The 13723-nt window shown below is 46.8% G+C and overlaps 1 protein-coding gene across 3 annotated transcripts in view; it reads right to left on the reverse strand.

Annotated features, from left to right (window-relative positions):
* Positions 1-13723, reverse strand: part of PACRG (parkin coregulated) — a 1556366-nt gene that overhangs the window by 969868 nt on the left and 572775 nt on the right. The window lies entirely within an intron of this gene.

Below are 13723 nucleotides of genomic sequence, written 5' to 3' on the forward strand. Positions count from 1 at the left end.
ATTTCTTATGTTCTTATGTTCTTACTCTAAGAACCTTTTCCTGGGTAATGACTCCTAATACAGAACCAGCATCTTGCAACTGTAGATAGGATTATTTTTCCCTATGTGCACCACTTTGCACTTTTTCACATTAAATTTCATCTGCCATTCAGTGCCTGATCTCCTACTCTTACAAGGTCCTCTGTAGTTCCCATTTTAACAATTTTGAATAATTTTTTGTCATCTCAAAATTTGATCACCTCACTCATCGCTCTTTTTTCCCATTCATTTATTAATATTTTAAACAGCACATATCCCAGTACCAATCCCTATGGTACTCCACTAATGACTTTCCAAACCATCCTAACATGTTTCTCACTCTATCACTCCACCAGGCCATCCCCACCAGTCACTTTCCTCTACCTTTCGCTTCCACCGTCTATCCTAACCAGACTCTCTTTCCCCCACCATTCTCTTCCCCAGTCTATTCCTCTCTCCCACATTCTCTCCCCCAGCCCACTCCCACCAGTCTTACTCTTTCCCCATCCCATCCCTACCAACCTTTCTGCCTCACCAGTTTCTCCCCAGCCCTTCCCCATCAGTCTCTCCCTGTCCTTCTATTCTCTCCCCAGCCCATCCCAACCAGAATCTCTCGCCACTATTCTCTTCTCCAGTCCATTCCCACCAGCTTCTATCTCTAACCATCCTTTCTTCCAGACCAGACCCATTGATCTCTTTTCCCCCATCATTCTCTCCCTCATTACATTTCCACTAGTTTTGCTCTACCCAAACATTCTCTCTCTCCTGCCAGCCCAATCCCACCAATCTCTCTCCCAGTATTCTCTCCCTCCCAGCCCACCCCCACTGCTTTCTCTCTTTCCCTTCAAGCTCATCACTATCAGTATCTCAGTCTCTCCTCAACCATTCTTTACCTCAAGTCCAGCCACATCATCCTGTTGCTCCTCCTACTGCTTTGGCTCATCTTATTTCTGCTTCCCTGCTATTCTCTTCTTCCTCAGCTGTATTGCACGCTATGAGGGACCAAGGATGGGCCTTGACCTTACCTCTTTCCAGGCACCAACTGAAATGCACAGTCTTGGGACTACAACCAATCCCATTTTCTTCTTTCCTTCTGACTGGGGGAAAGAAGGAGCAGAAGTTGTGCACAATTCCACTCTATCTTCCTTTGGGGGTGGGAACAGAGACAGTACAAATTCCCGATCTCGACTAGCCCCACAGTTTCTTCCTTCCTTCTTGTTAGCGCAGAGTGCGATAGAGTAACACACTATCATGGAATTTAACGCTGAAAATAACTACACCTTTTTTTTGCGGAACGGTGAAACAACAATTTATCGTGCTACAGAAGCCGATACAACGGATCGTGGGAATTATGTCAGCGATTATCACACACGATAAAAAGAGGAATTATAATAGACACATCTACCAGGCCTTCCTGCCCCAACAAAAGCACCTGTTCTAGCTTCCTAAAGCCAGAAGGTTTGTGGCAAATTTAATTGTTGGGGAATACATGATGTTTCGGGAGGCTCACTGCAGACAGCAACAAGCAGAACAACAGCAACCTCAAGAACAGGCAAGGCCAGTTCCAAGTCCTCCTAGGGAAGTCCCTGCACCAGAGGCTGAATCATGGGCCCTGCATTGCTGAGACCCAGGGCAGCACCTGGCACACAGACAGCTATGGTGGAGGAGATATAAGAAGCACATCTTTCCTCCATGCTGGGCATGCCAGAGGACTATGTGGTTTGCAGGTATCGCCTCAGCTCTCAGGCAATCCTGGAATTACATTAAAAAATTCAAGGGGATTTGAATCTGGTCACTGAAAGGTCCCATGCTGTGCCTGGCCTCAGCAAACTGTTGGCCATCCTGCATTTCATGGCAACAAGCTCCTTACAAATTAGAGTAGGGGTCATGGGGGGAATGTCCCAAACCACTTTTTTCCGCTGTCCAGACCAGGTCATCACAGCAGTCTCTGACCGCATCAATTGCTACATAGCATTTCCTCGGGTCAGGCAGGACTTGATGGACGAAGAGAGGCTTTTATACCTTTGCAAACTGTCCCAATGTTCTGAGAGCTATCAACTGTACTCACGTGGCCATCATTCCAGCCTGTGTCAGGGAGGAGATGTACCGCAACAGAATGTTCTTCCACTCCATCAATGTGCAAGTGGTATGTGATGTTTGAATGTGCATCTTCAACATAGTGGCCAGGTACCCGGGAGTCACACATGATTTCTTTATACTTAAGCAATCGGACCTGTGTAAAAATTTTGAGGATGGCCTGTACAGTGATGGTTGACTCAGAGGTAAGAAAGACTCTTCTTTCAATATTCCATCTCTGGCTATGTGTTTGGGGAAAATGGCACGCACATGGGGGGTGGTTGGGGGGGGGGGGGGAGGAAAATTATAGCTGCCATGACAAGTGGCTTGTACATTTATGTCAGCAGCCCACTGGCCCAGGGCCTGACTTTTTCTCTCCATGTTGCAGAAGCCTGCTAATCTGGTGATGGCAAACAATGCACTGGCCCTAAAGCTTGGTGTGTGCGTAGTCACTATACACTTTCTTTGTATTCAGTTTCAAAATGACCCTGTTCCTATCGTCCCATTGGGAGCTATTTAAATCTCATTGGTTAATGACAGCCTTGAAGTGTCCACACTGCTGGTATTGCATGATCATGTGTGGCTGGTTAGAGAAGCGTCATCCACATTGTCAGACACAGTTTTTCTTCAGCCTCACACAGCTCAACCAGAAGCAATATCCTGTGCATGTCAGTGGCCTAGCATATTCTCTGTGTCGGGCCTCACAAATTGGTTTATATGGAAGACATACTGTGGAGCCAGCAGGGACATTCGCAATCACACCATGAGGTACCGTTCTTTCAGCTAACACAGGTATGGCAGCTCTTATTTATTGCTTCAAGGTTGGAAGCCTACTACACACCAGTAGCCTTAGCTTGGTTGCGAGGTCCTGGAATGCAGTTGTTGAAATACACGGATTTGATTTAATAGTCCGGAAGAGAAGAGCTTCTTTTGGCAACTGTTGTCCTGCAAAAATACTGGCCCAGAACAATGTAACATGCACTTAGGCTAGGCAAATAGGCCTTTAAGGCTCAGGGAAAGGTATAGGCTACCATATACAATCTTACCGGATGCTGTGGTTTGCAAGCCAGACCTACAAGCAACAATCCTATGAATGATGGCTGAAATCTGTCTTTGCCGCAGCAGATTCTGGGTACGGTTGCAGCATCTGGCTTCTGAGCCCCGTTGCCATTCCCAACACACCGGCAGAGATGAAGTACAATGAGGCCTTATGTGCTTATTGGCTCGGGTGCAGCCGATAAACAAAACCGCGATTGGGCCGCACAAAAAAAATTCTGGTTCCGATTCACATCTCTAATTACAACAAAGAGCATAGAAAGTGTAAGTGCACCCAGAATAGCTAAAGTACAGCTCTAATGTTGGAGCTGATAGCAGCCTTGCTATGTGATGGCTAGGAAAAGGGCCCAGACAGTCCATGTTGAAAGAGTGCACTCAAGAGGACAGCCTAAGGGCCAAGGCAGCAGAGTTCAAGTGAAGGCCCTAGACAATCCATGTTGAAAGTGTGCACTAAAGGGGACAGCCTAAGGGCCAAGGCAGCAGAGTTCAAGTGAAGGCCCAGGAGAAGACATAGCAGCATGAAGGCAGGAGGACCAGGAGAAGACACAGCAGCATGGAGGCAGGAGGCCCAGGAAAACACACAGCAGCATAGAGGCAGGAAGCCTAGGAGAAAACACAGCAGCATGGGGGCAGCAGCAGCAACATGAGCTGAACTGAGATGAGACAGCAGCATCCGGAGCAGGAGATGAGACAGGTAAAGAAGAGGCAGCAACTGGACCATGACTAGAGACCACATCAAGAAGGATAGAATATGGGCAGAGCATCGAGGAGGGTCTTACAGTTAGGCTGCTGGACCACAATGGTTGACAGTAAACCATCCCTTCTGCATACTGGCACAGGAACTCTGTGGTGAGGACGGGCCTCAGCAGGCTTCTTCCATTTGGTCAGTACAGGAACTATGTACATGAGCCCAACCAAGATTGTTGGTACAACTCTTATTTGGCATTCAAAGCCACAACCTTTGGCCCTTTATGGCTCTTTGCCATGTCATGGCTTGCCACTTGAGGAATTGGCATTTCTTTGGGGGTCCTACCCCTAGGGTGCCTGTCAACCTGAGGACTGCAGTAGAGTGTGGACTCCAGTGATGCTGGGAAAGACTATGATGACTGCTCGGGCATCCTTTGCAGGATCTGCGTCAGCATATTCATCATGCTATTGACTGCTGCGGCCAGCGTCGTCACATTCTAGGGGTTTGCAGCACTCTGATCTCACAGGATCTCATTCTGCCTGTTGGCAGCCTCCTAAGGCACACTAGCTCTGCCCATATGTATCAGAGGTGTACCCCATGCTTCCTTTCAAACTGGTCCAGCTGCTCGTGCATGGACTCCTCTGTTGGTGGTAGTGATGTTGTTTGTGCTGGTGCCAGGCCTGGTGCCTATATCGGTGCTAGTGGCAATGCTGTGAAGGTGATGTGGAGTGCAGGAATTTGGGCCTCCAAATGTGGCATAATGGGGCTTCTGGGCAGTTACTGCCTAGGGCTTGGTGGTTCAGCCTGGTGCTATGGTATGCTGGCTCGAGGTTGTGAAGAGTCTATAGGCTCTCACTCAAGGCTCTGTTCCTCCATGAAGCCAGAGAGGTTGAGGGACACATTGAGTGACTTGGTGAACCCAGGGATTGCAGCATTTGCAATGGCCCCTGAGCTTGTGTCTGCTGCTGCTCTTCCTCCTTCCTCTCGCTCACTTCGGTCTGAGCAGCCATCAGGAACAGCCTGTGCAAAAGGGGTGCTGCGCTGCTGGTCCCTGTGGCTTGCTGGCTGGTTCCTGGGCCTTCCTGGTTGGGACCGGCTGCTTTGTGGGCAGGAGCTGTGGAAACAAAACATAAGACATAAGTACCAATGGCAGTAGGTATCCTTTTTTTATTTGGCATCAGAGGTGAACTTTGCTTTTTAGCATTGTGAACATCTTATACCAAATGATGTGTACACCCGTTGCTGCCTGCCCATTTACAGGTGAGGTGAACTTACCGGCTGCAGCTCATGTGATGTCCAGCTGCTCAGCTATGTCCTCGAAGACATCCGGTCCCAGCCTTTGCACGAGGTGCTCTTCCATGGGGGTCAGGACAATGGGACAAGAGACTCCTTCTCCAGTCCACGTTTTATATTTATTTCTGGCCGCCACCTTGTCTTTCAGCTATGCCTTGATGTCCTGGTACCTGTGGGCCACCTGCTCCCTGGTTCGTTGGATTCCACTCTGCCTGGACATGCCCTGCGCTATGTTTCGCCAGATCTGTTCCATGGTTGCCTTTGAGGTCTTGGCCGCCCAATTGCCAAACAGCATGGCATAATGCTCCAGGATCCCTCCAATGACCATCTCATTATCCTGGATGCTGAACTTGATAGCCCTGAGATGAGGGCGTCATGCTGCCTGGCAGTCAGAAGGGGGAGCCACTTCTGCTTCCGGAGAAGTGTCCTCCCTTTCCTCCTTTTCCTCACTATCCTCCTGCTTACCTCTACTCCTGTCCCTGTCCCTACTCCTACTTCTCCTTTCCTTAGCACTCCTGCCCTCATCCTCCCGTATCCTCTCCTCCCTCTCCCCTCGCCTCTCTTCTCCTCTCTCCCCATGCCTCTCATGCTTCATCTTCCTCATTATAAACACCACTCTTTCACCACCACTCCTCCACTCTTCCACCAACACTCCTCCACTCCTCCTCACCCCCACACTCCTCCACCAACACTCTTCCACTCCTACACCAATGCTGCTCCACTCCTCCACACTCCTCCATCAACACTCCTCCACTTTTCCTCACTCCTCCACTCCAAAAGACAGACATACAAACTGGACTAACAAACAAAAACTTTCACTCCAACAAAGACAAAAGACCAAGGCAAAGGGAAACAGATGACAACCGAAAACAAGACAACTCACTCAGTAATCACTCTAAAGAACCTCCAACTAGCCACCAACACCACCTGCCTACCTCCTCTCTCTAAACTCCTGAGACACCCTCAAAGTGGCAGCTGCTGAAGCCAGGATATATAAACTGAAAAAATAACACACCACGCAAAATGCGTGATGCACTGACAAAATGCGTGACGCACTTACACAATGAAACATGCGTTGACACAAAGCTGCATGCACAGATACAACACAGCATGCATTATTTAACTATGTGATGTGGCAAGATGAAAATTTTCCTAACCACGCACGATTTTATTGTGGGCTATATAGTGATTTGGTGAAACTATGTCTATGTTAGAGTTGCGACCGCGACCTACAGGTCCTGATGCGGGAGCGGCCGCTAGCTCATGGGAGAGCGTGAGCCCCTGAACCACGGCACGACCCAGAGAGGAGCCCCGAGCAACACCGTGGGAGGTGAGCTCATGCAAGCACGGGTGGGGCAGGAAAAAAGCAGGACTGGAACTAAAGCAAGGAACTCGGAACAGGCACCAAGCAGGATTAGCCTTCCGCTGGACCCACACGCACCAATGAGACCCAGCAATGCAATGCTGGTCTCAGGAGTAGCCCTCCGGCCACTCGAAAGCCCTTTTGGACCCGCCACTTGGGAACGACAAGTGCGTGAGGCCAGATGGAGGCTGAGGGCAGGAATAAGATGAATACTTGGAACTTGGAAGGACAGACGAAGACTCAGGTTACTCGGAAGACTCAGACGAGGACTTGGAACTTGGAAGGACTCAGACAAGGATTCAGGTTACTCAGCAGACTCGGACAAGGATTCAGGTTACTCAGAAGACTCGGAACAAGGATTCAGGTTACTCAGAATGTCACAGGCAAGGTTTCAGGACTCAGGCAAAATTACTGGGTGAGAATTGCATCGCAGCGCGCCCTACACAGCCACTCATGGCTAGTCGCGGACCACGTTGAATGCAAAGCAGACTCCAGGCGAAACAGTGGAATTTGAGACTGGAACATGTCAAAGATTCAGTAGAGGACTGCACTGGGGCACGCCCTACACAACTGCCTGTGGCTGGTCGCAGACCACGCTGGAGCGGAGCAGGTTCTGGCAGAGTCTTGGGCATGGATGGAAGCAAGCAAGGAACTCCAAAGACTGGGACAGGATTCAAGACTCAGGATTCAAGACTCAGAACTTGAAACTCAGAACATTAAAAACAAGGGTCTTCCGGAGACTTGCACTGCAGATGAAAAGAAGGCCTTGTACCACGAAGCACCCTACACAGCCCCCCATGGGCTGGTCATGGACCACGCCAGGAAAGGTGGATGCAGGAAACTGGGAACTGGTTGCAGGGGCGAAGACGAAGGCATCAGGACCAAGACATCAAGAACATGGAACATCTGGAACATCAGGACTCAGGAACGGAACCACGAAACATAAGGACATGGAACAGGTGACAAAGAAGCTCCAATGAAGGACGAGACCAGGAACATCAGGATGAGGAGACCAGGAACATGGAACAAAGAGCCATCTAGACAAGTGAAGACCACGGAGGACCTGGACCAGGAAGGAAGAACATGGACAACCATGAAGTCCGATCCGAAGGCCTCGAGGAACAGGAACTGAGCCCTTTTATAGAGCTGAAGCAGGAAGTTGAAGAATGAAGACTTCTGGTGGGGCCACGGGCTTTTCCTGCCACTGGCCCTTTAAATAGATTGAAGAGGCACGTGCCGGTGCCTAGAGGAGGGCCCAGGGAGGAGCAGGACCACAGACAGTGGCATCTCTGCTACGCAGATGAAGGAGGGAGCAGGCAAGCATCGGGAACGGCCTCCAGGCCACGGGATGGCGTTGGAGCGGCAGTGGCTTTCCTTGCCTCAAGAACAGGCGACAGGCACGGCTACTGGCCACCTAAAGATGGTGGCGGAGGCGGCCTGCCGCGAAAGGTCCCGGTGGAGTCGGCAGCAGCAGCACTAGGCCGCGAAGATGGCATCCGCGGCATCCAGCCGCCCAAACATGGCCCCGAGGAGCAGCGAGCGGTAGCAGCCCAGCAGCGACAGGAAGATCTCGGTGGCAGCTTCCCCGCTACGGAAGCAAAGTCAGCTGCAGTGACTTCCCCGTCGCACCCGAGGACAGCAAGGGCCCTCCTGCTGCGAGAGTGGCATCGGGCCGATAGCAGCAGTGATAGTGCTAAGTGGAGGCCTGCTCGTGGGATGGGGTCCGTGAGCAGGATCGTAAGTTAGCTATTTAAGTAAAAAAGGAATAGGAATAGGAGCTGCATTGTACTAATCACATTTTGTATTGTACTGTACTAATCAAATGAAACCTATTTTTACTATAATAAAAGATTTAATTTAAAAAGCCAGAGAAAGAATATTTCATGGCATGCATGACAATGACATCTGGGAGACATGCTGCAGTCTGTCTGAAAAGTGTTGATGCTAAACTAGAGTGAAATTAAGACTGCTACTTCAATACTGTTGCTGTTGTTGCTGTTACTGTGGTTGTGAAAGCACTGGCATTGAAATCTCCTCTAGGTATAATATTTACTTTTGTGATGCCAAACACAACCGACTAAGAATAGAATATTGTCTCACTGTAGCCACAATGGAATTACACAGCTCATAGATACATACATTTGTATACTGAGTAGTAGCTTATAGTAGGGACCAAAGTAATAAAAGCGGAGTAAAAAAATATGTGCTGTGTTTCAGTGCACATTTTCTTATGTGCGCAAAAAAAAAAGTGAACTCCTGATGCAGTAAACTGATAGTATGCAAATGCATTGGGAATTAAAAAATGTAGTCAAACCTAAAATGTGCGCAAAATAATGAATTGCACATAGAAATCATGTTTAATACATATAAATGATGGTTTATGTGTAGAAAAGATGTTTGGATCTTCGCTTTCAGTTTTTATTTTATTTTCTTCAAGAATTTTATCAGTTTATTAAAACCAACAAAAACAGGAAAAAATCATTGGAGGGAAAAAGGAGCCATTTTTTCCCACCGATTTTCTACCATTTTGTTGGTTGTAATAAACACGGATAAAAATCCAAGTGAAAAAAAAAAAAAAACTGAACGCAAAGGTCAATAGAAATATAATTTATGTGCACAAACCAAAATTATGGGGCATAAAATATGTTTCTGCACCCAAACCATGCTTTGCATGCAAAAGATATGACTAATGTGCAAAAATCAAGTTAGGAGCACAACCATGGTTTGCGCGCATTCTGCTGAAACCATCATTTGTGCACATAAAAATCATAAGGTGAATTTTAAAAGAGCTGCGTGGGTCAAAATTGGGAGAAGGGCGTACATCTATCCCGTGCACATATCCACCTGATTTTATAAAGTGGGGGATATGAGCATATATACCAATGTGTGTACATCTAACATTGAAGAAAAAAGGGGTTTGTTGTGGGCATGGTGTGTGCGGAACATGGGTGTTCTGGGGTGTGGCCAGGAGATGTGCACACAAGTGCCTATGTGCCTGGGCATGCACCCAGGTCCAGTGCCGCATAAGTTTACTTCTGCTATGGAGGAGGTGTAACAAAAAAAAAAAAAATACAGGCATCCCTAAGGGGCTTAAAGGGTCTGGGGTAATGGGTGTGTGCAAGCTAAAGAACCAGAGGGGTTTGGAGGACCTGGCTCTAAACTGGGTGAATGAACTGGTGGATGAACTGGTGAAACTGGTCATGGCATGGATGCGTGCCCCCACTGGCACCGCTCAGACCTGATTTTATGTAGCTGTGTGCACCCACTTGCAAAATTAGGGGCACACATACGCGCGCCTAGGCTATTTTGTAACATGCGTGCTTATGTTATAAAATTGCAGCGTCTCTGGGTGCATACTGACGCACATGTGTACATGTGCACCTGCGTACATGTTTGAAATGTACCCTCTCTGTGTACAAAACATGAGTTAAGAGCACAACTCATGCGCTCATTTTGAATGCAGAATTCAAGAGAAAGGAGGCTAAACTATTTCCTAAATCAGGAGCACAAAACATGAGTTAGAAGCAAAGCTTATGCTCCTAAATTGTATGCAGAAGAGTTAGGAGCACAACTTATTCTCCAACACTGTATGCACAGAACATATGAATTAGGAGCATGTTATATTGCTAGAGGTTGTGCACCTAAAATATGAATTATTATTATAAAATTTGTATTCAAGGGTTGTATGCAGAAAACTCACATAAATCATATTGTATGTACATAAATCTTCACATACAGGACCCCACACCACAAACTACAAGTTCAGCCCCATAGACTAGCCCTTGCCCCTGAAACCTTACACCACTTATGACCAGGAAATAAATTTTCAGCATTAAAAAGAACATGAGATAACATACCTATCTGCACAGTCAATGTCTTGATTATAATTACAGATCTATTACTAGTATTTTGTAATCTATCTGTGAGGAGCGACGAGAATATGGGCCCTTTGCGCTGTGGCACAACTGATGCTGCATCATGGGTGACCCCACGAGGCCTGTGTTGACAGCTGGACAATTCTCCTTGAATCAGGCCAGGCTAGAGCTTCACTTATACCAGCCGCCTCCCCCACAGGCTGTGCCCTTGGGTTCTAGCGGTCAGCAGGACAGGTGGTTCGAGGGACCTAAGACAGAATCTAGAAAAAGGCCAAGAGTCAGGGCTGGGAGCAGATAGGATGTAGTCAAGGTTTGAAGTTAAGGTCAAGTCCAGGCGGCAAGCAAGGTGAATGTCAAGATCCAAGGTAGAGGTCAGAACTGAAGAATTAGGCCACAACAGACAAGACACAGAGGAACAGGACATGACAAGACAGGTAATAAAAGATTCTGAGGCCACACAAGGCACAGTCAAGGCTAGGCAGGCAAGGCTGGACAAGACTTGGCAGGCAGGGGTGGATGAAGCTTGGATGAGGCTTGGTATGCAGGCCTAGATGAGGCTTGGATGAGGCTCACAGGAAGGACTAGACAAGGCTTGGATGAGACTTGCAGGCAGGACTGGATGAAACTTGGCAGTTTCAATGTACAGCTGATCAAGGAAAGGGACCTGTTGCTGAGGCAATGCTAGATTGCGCAGCTGGGTTTAAGTACACAGCCACACGAGTTCATCAGGAGGTGCTGGCTGCTGGAATTCCTGCCACAGGCTCTTTAATGGAAGTTGCACTGGTGCGTGTGTGCCTAAGGGAAGGCATACAGAGAAGAAGAGAAGGCATTGTGTTGGCAGTGTCATGCCGCAATAGAAGTGCATGGTAATCTTGCAGCATCCTTAGATGAGTGAGGCTGCTTCCAGACTGCGACCTGAAAAGCAAGAGAGAGAGCAAGGCCCCCGAGGAGCGGGTACCCCTGGTAAAGTCCGAGGAGGCAGAGTAGCAAGGTATGCAGAGAGCGAATCCCATCCAAAGCGATACCTGGAGGAAGCCCTTGCTAACTCGAATAGCTAGCAAAAACAAAGACCTTAAGTATCCAGTGATGATGACATCATCTCAGTGGGACGCCCCTGAGGTTCGCACCAAAGCTGGTACTTGAGTCGGGGCCGCGCTGCGTGCGTGCCCTTAGGCTTCAGGAGAACATGGCGGAAGGCAGCATCTAGCCGGTCCGGGGACACTGGAGGAGGTCGGCAAGATGACGTCACGGCAGCCAAACTTCCATCAACCAAAGAGGGAGTCGCAAAAAAGGTAAGGTGGGCGGAGTGGAGATGTCGGGCAGCGATGCTCGCAACACCGAGCCGCACAGCCTTCCCCCTGTTCCCTCCCAGGCTGCTCTGATTTCGTGTGAGGGAACTTCCCTTCCCCCTAACCTGTCCTTCCCACCCCTTCCCCTAACCTCCCCCCCCCCAGCCCTACTCTAACCCCCTTTCTACCTGTATTTTAATGTGCATTATCTGTGCACAAAATTTACTGCGGACGCAACAAGGAGTTTTACGCATAGAAAACGTGCTTCTCTAAATGGGAGTACTGCTTAGCATCCTCGCATGGAAACCCCATGCAAATGAGGTCATTAAGTATACCCCAGTGCAGAGAAACTGCATTTGGCCAACACATCTTTTTTAGTCCTAGATAATTAAGTACTGGCTCATAGCTGGAGTTAAGTTACCAGTGCTACTAAAAAAATGGGGAAAAAAGGGGAAAAAAAAAGCCGAATAAACAAAACCTCTATTTTTTCGGTTTCTAATATTCCAATTAATCAGAATTGCCATTGCACTGTTCCATACTATATAATAAGAAATAAAAATGTATTGAACATTGTTGTATACACTGCTGTGTATGTTTGTGCATTCATACATACTAATTATTACACTACAATTTTATAAATAACAATGTGTGTAATATTTTCTAATAGTTAAAAATACAGTTTAAATCAAACCACTGTTTAAATTTCAGTAAGTTAAAATTTCATTCAGCAAAAGTACTTTAGTGAAACTGAACTCTAATCAGTCTTTTGCCCTGACTGCCAATTTATTATAGAGATGTAATCTAATCAGTACTTACAATAGGTCTATGAAGGCTCACTGAAAACATAAATCTATATGGATACAAAAAAGAACCCATTCAATATGTACATTTAATCTAATTATATTCTTTTTGTAAAGAAAATTTGATGGACAGCACAATCAAGAGACTTGATGAGTCATACTCTTTTCTCCTTAATGGAGTAAGGGCCTAATTCACTAAGCTTTTTTTCAATAAATGCAGAATGAGAGAAAAGCCTAAGTGCATCAGGCCCTATTAAGTCTCTCCAGGCGTCCTCATCTTTATCATTAATCATGCTATAAGAATTTCTTTATTTTGGCCAGTTTCATCTCTCCATTTTGGGCTTTCGACTCAAACAGAACCAGCCTCTATTGGGCTATACCATGAGCCTTCAATCACAATTATTTAGGGGTTTTTAATAACCCTTATTAGCCTAGCCATTGCAGTGATAAGGATCACAGACCACAGCTGCTTCCACAATCTGGTAAATGTGCTGCCTGAGTCCAGTTAGGTGTCACCATAGAAATATGGTTGAGACTCCCTCCCTTCAAGGTCTGTAAATGTGTTAGGTTCAAAGTCTAAGTACATTGAAAACTTAGCCCTTTTTGTTCTAAAACTTTATTTAAGCACAGAGATACCTACTGTAAGTCGCTTGCCTGTAACAGTTTTCTTCATAGATAGCAGGATAGAAATCAGTCACATAAGAGGGTGATGTCATCCAATAGTGCTTAATGGAAAAGCTTTCTTAGAGCTCATAAAAACCTTCTCCACTACCATGCAAGTCTCCTCAGTCTTTATGAAAGGGAGGAGACTGAGAATGTGTGACTGAATTATCTTGCTGACTATAAATAGTACCTGTTACAGGTACAAAATTTAATTTTCTCTATGGATAAGCAGGACTGAAAGTCACCCAAGTGGGTACTCCCAAGTTCAGGGTTGCATGTGCATATTTGTCATGTTTTTATATCAGTGGTGGAATATGCAAACATATTATGTTAAAGGTCAGAGGAAGAGTTGAAGGAATTAATTAAATAAGCTCTTGAGAACTGCTTGGAAAGCACTGCTGTTTTGAAAAGAACATTTTCTAGGCAGAAATGAGCAGTAATGGTATTAACAGAAGACCAGCTGACAGATCTTCTATGGAAGAAGAATGAAGGCATTTTAAGGAAGTTTCTGTAGCTCTGACTTAATGGCTTTTACTTCAGTTTGAAAATGTTGTCCTAATAGATTATACCAATAAGAGATGCAATCAGAAAGCTTTGTCAAA

This window comes from Rhinatrema bivittatum, chromosome 3, assembly GCF_901001135.1.
Source record: "Rhinatrema bivittatum chromosome 3, aRhiBiv1.1, whole genome shotgun sequence".
Lineage (NCBI taxonomy): Eukaryota > Metazoa > Chordata > Amphibia > Gymnophiona > Rhinatrematidae > Rhinatrema > Rhinatrema bivittatum.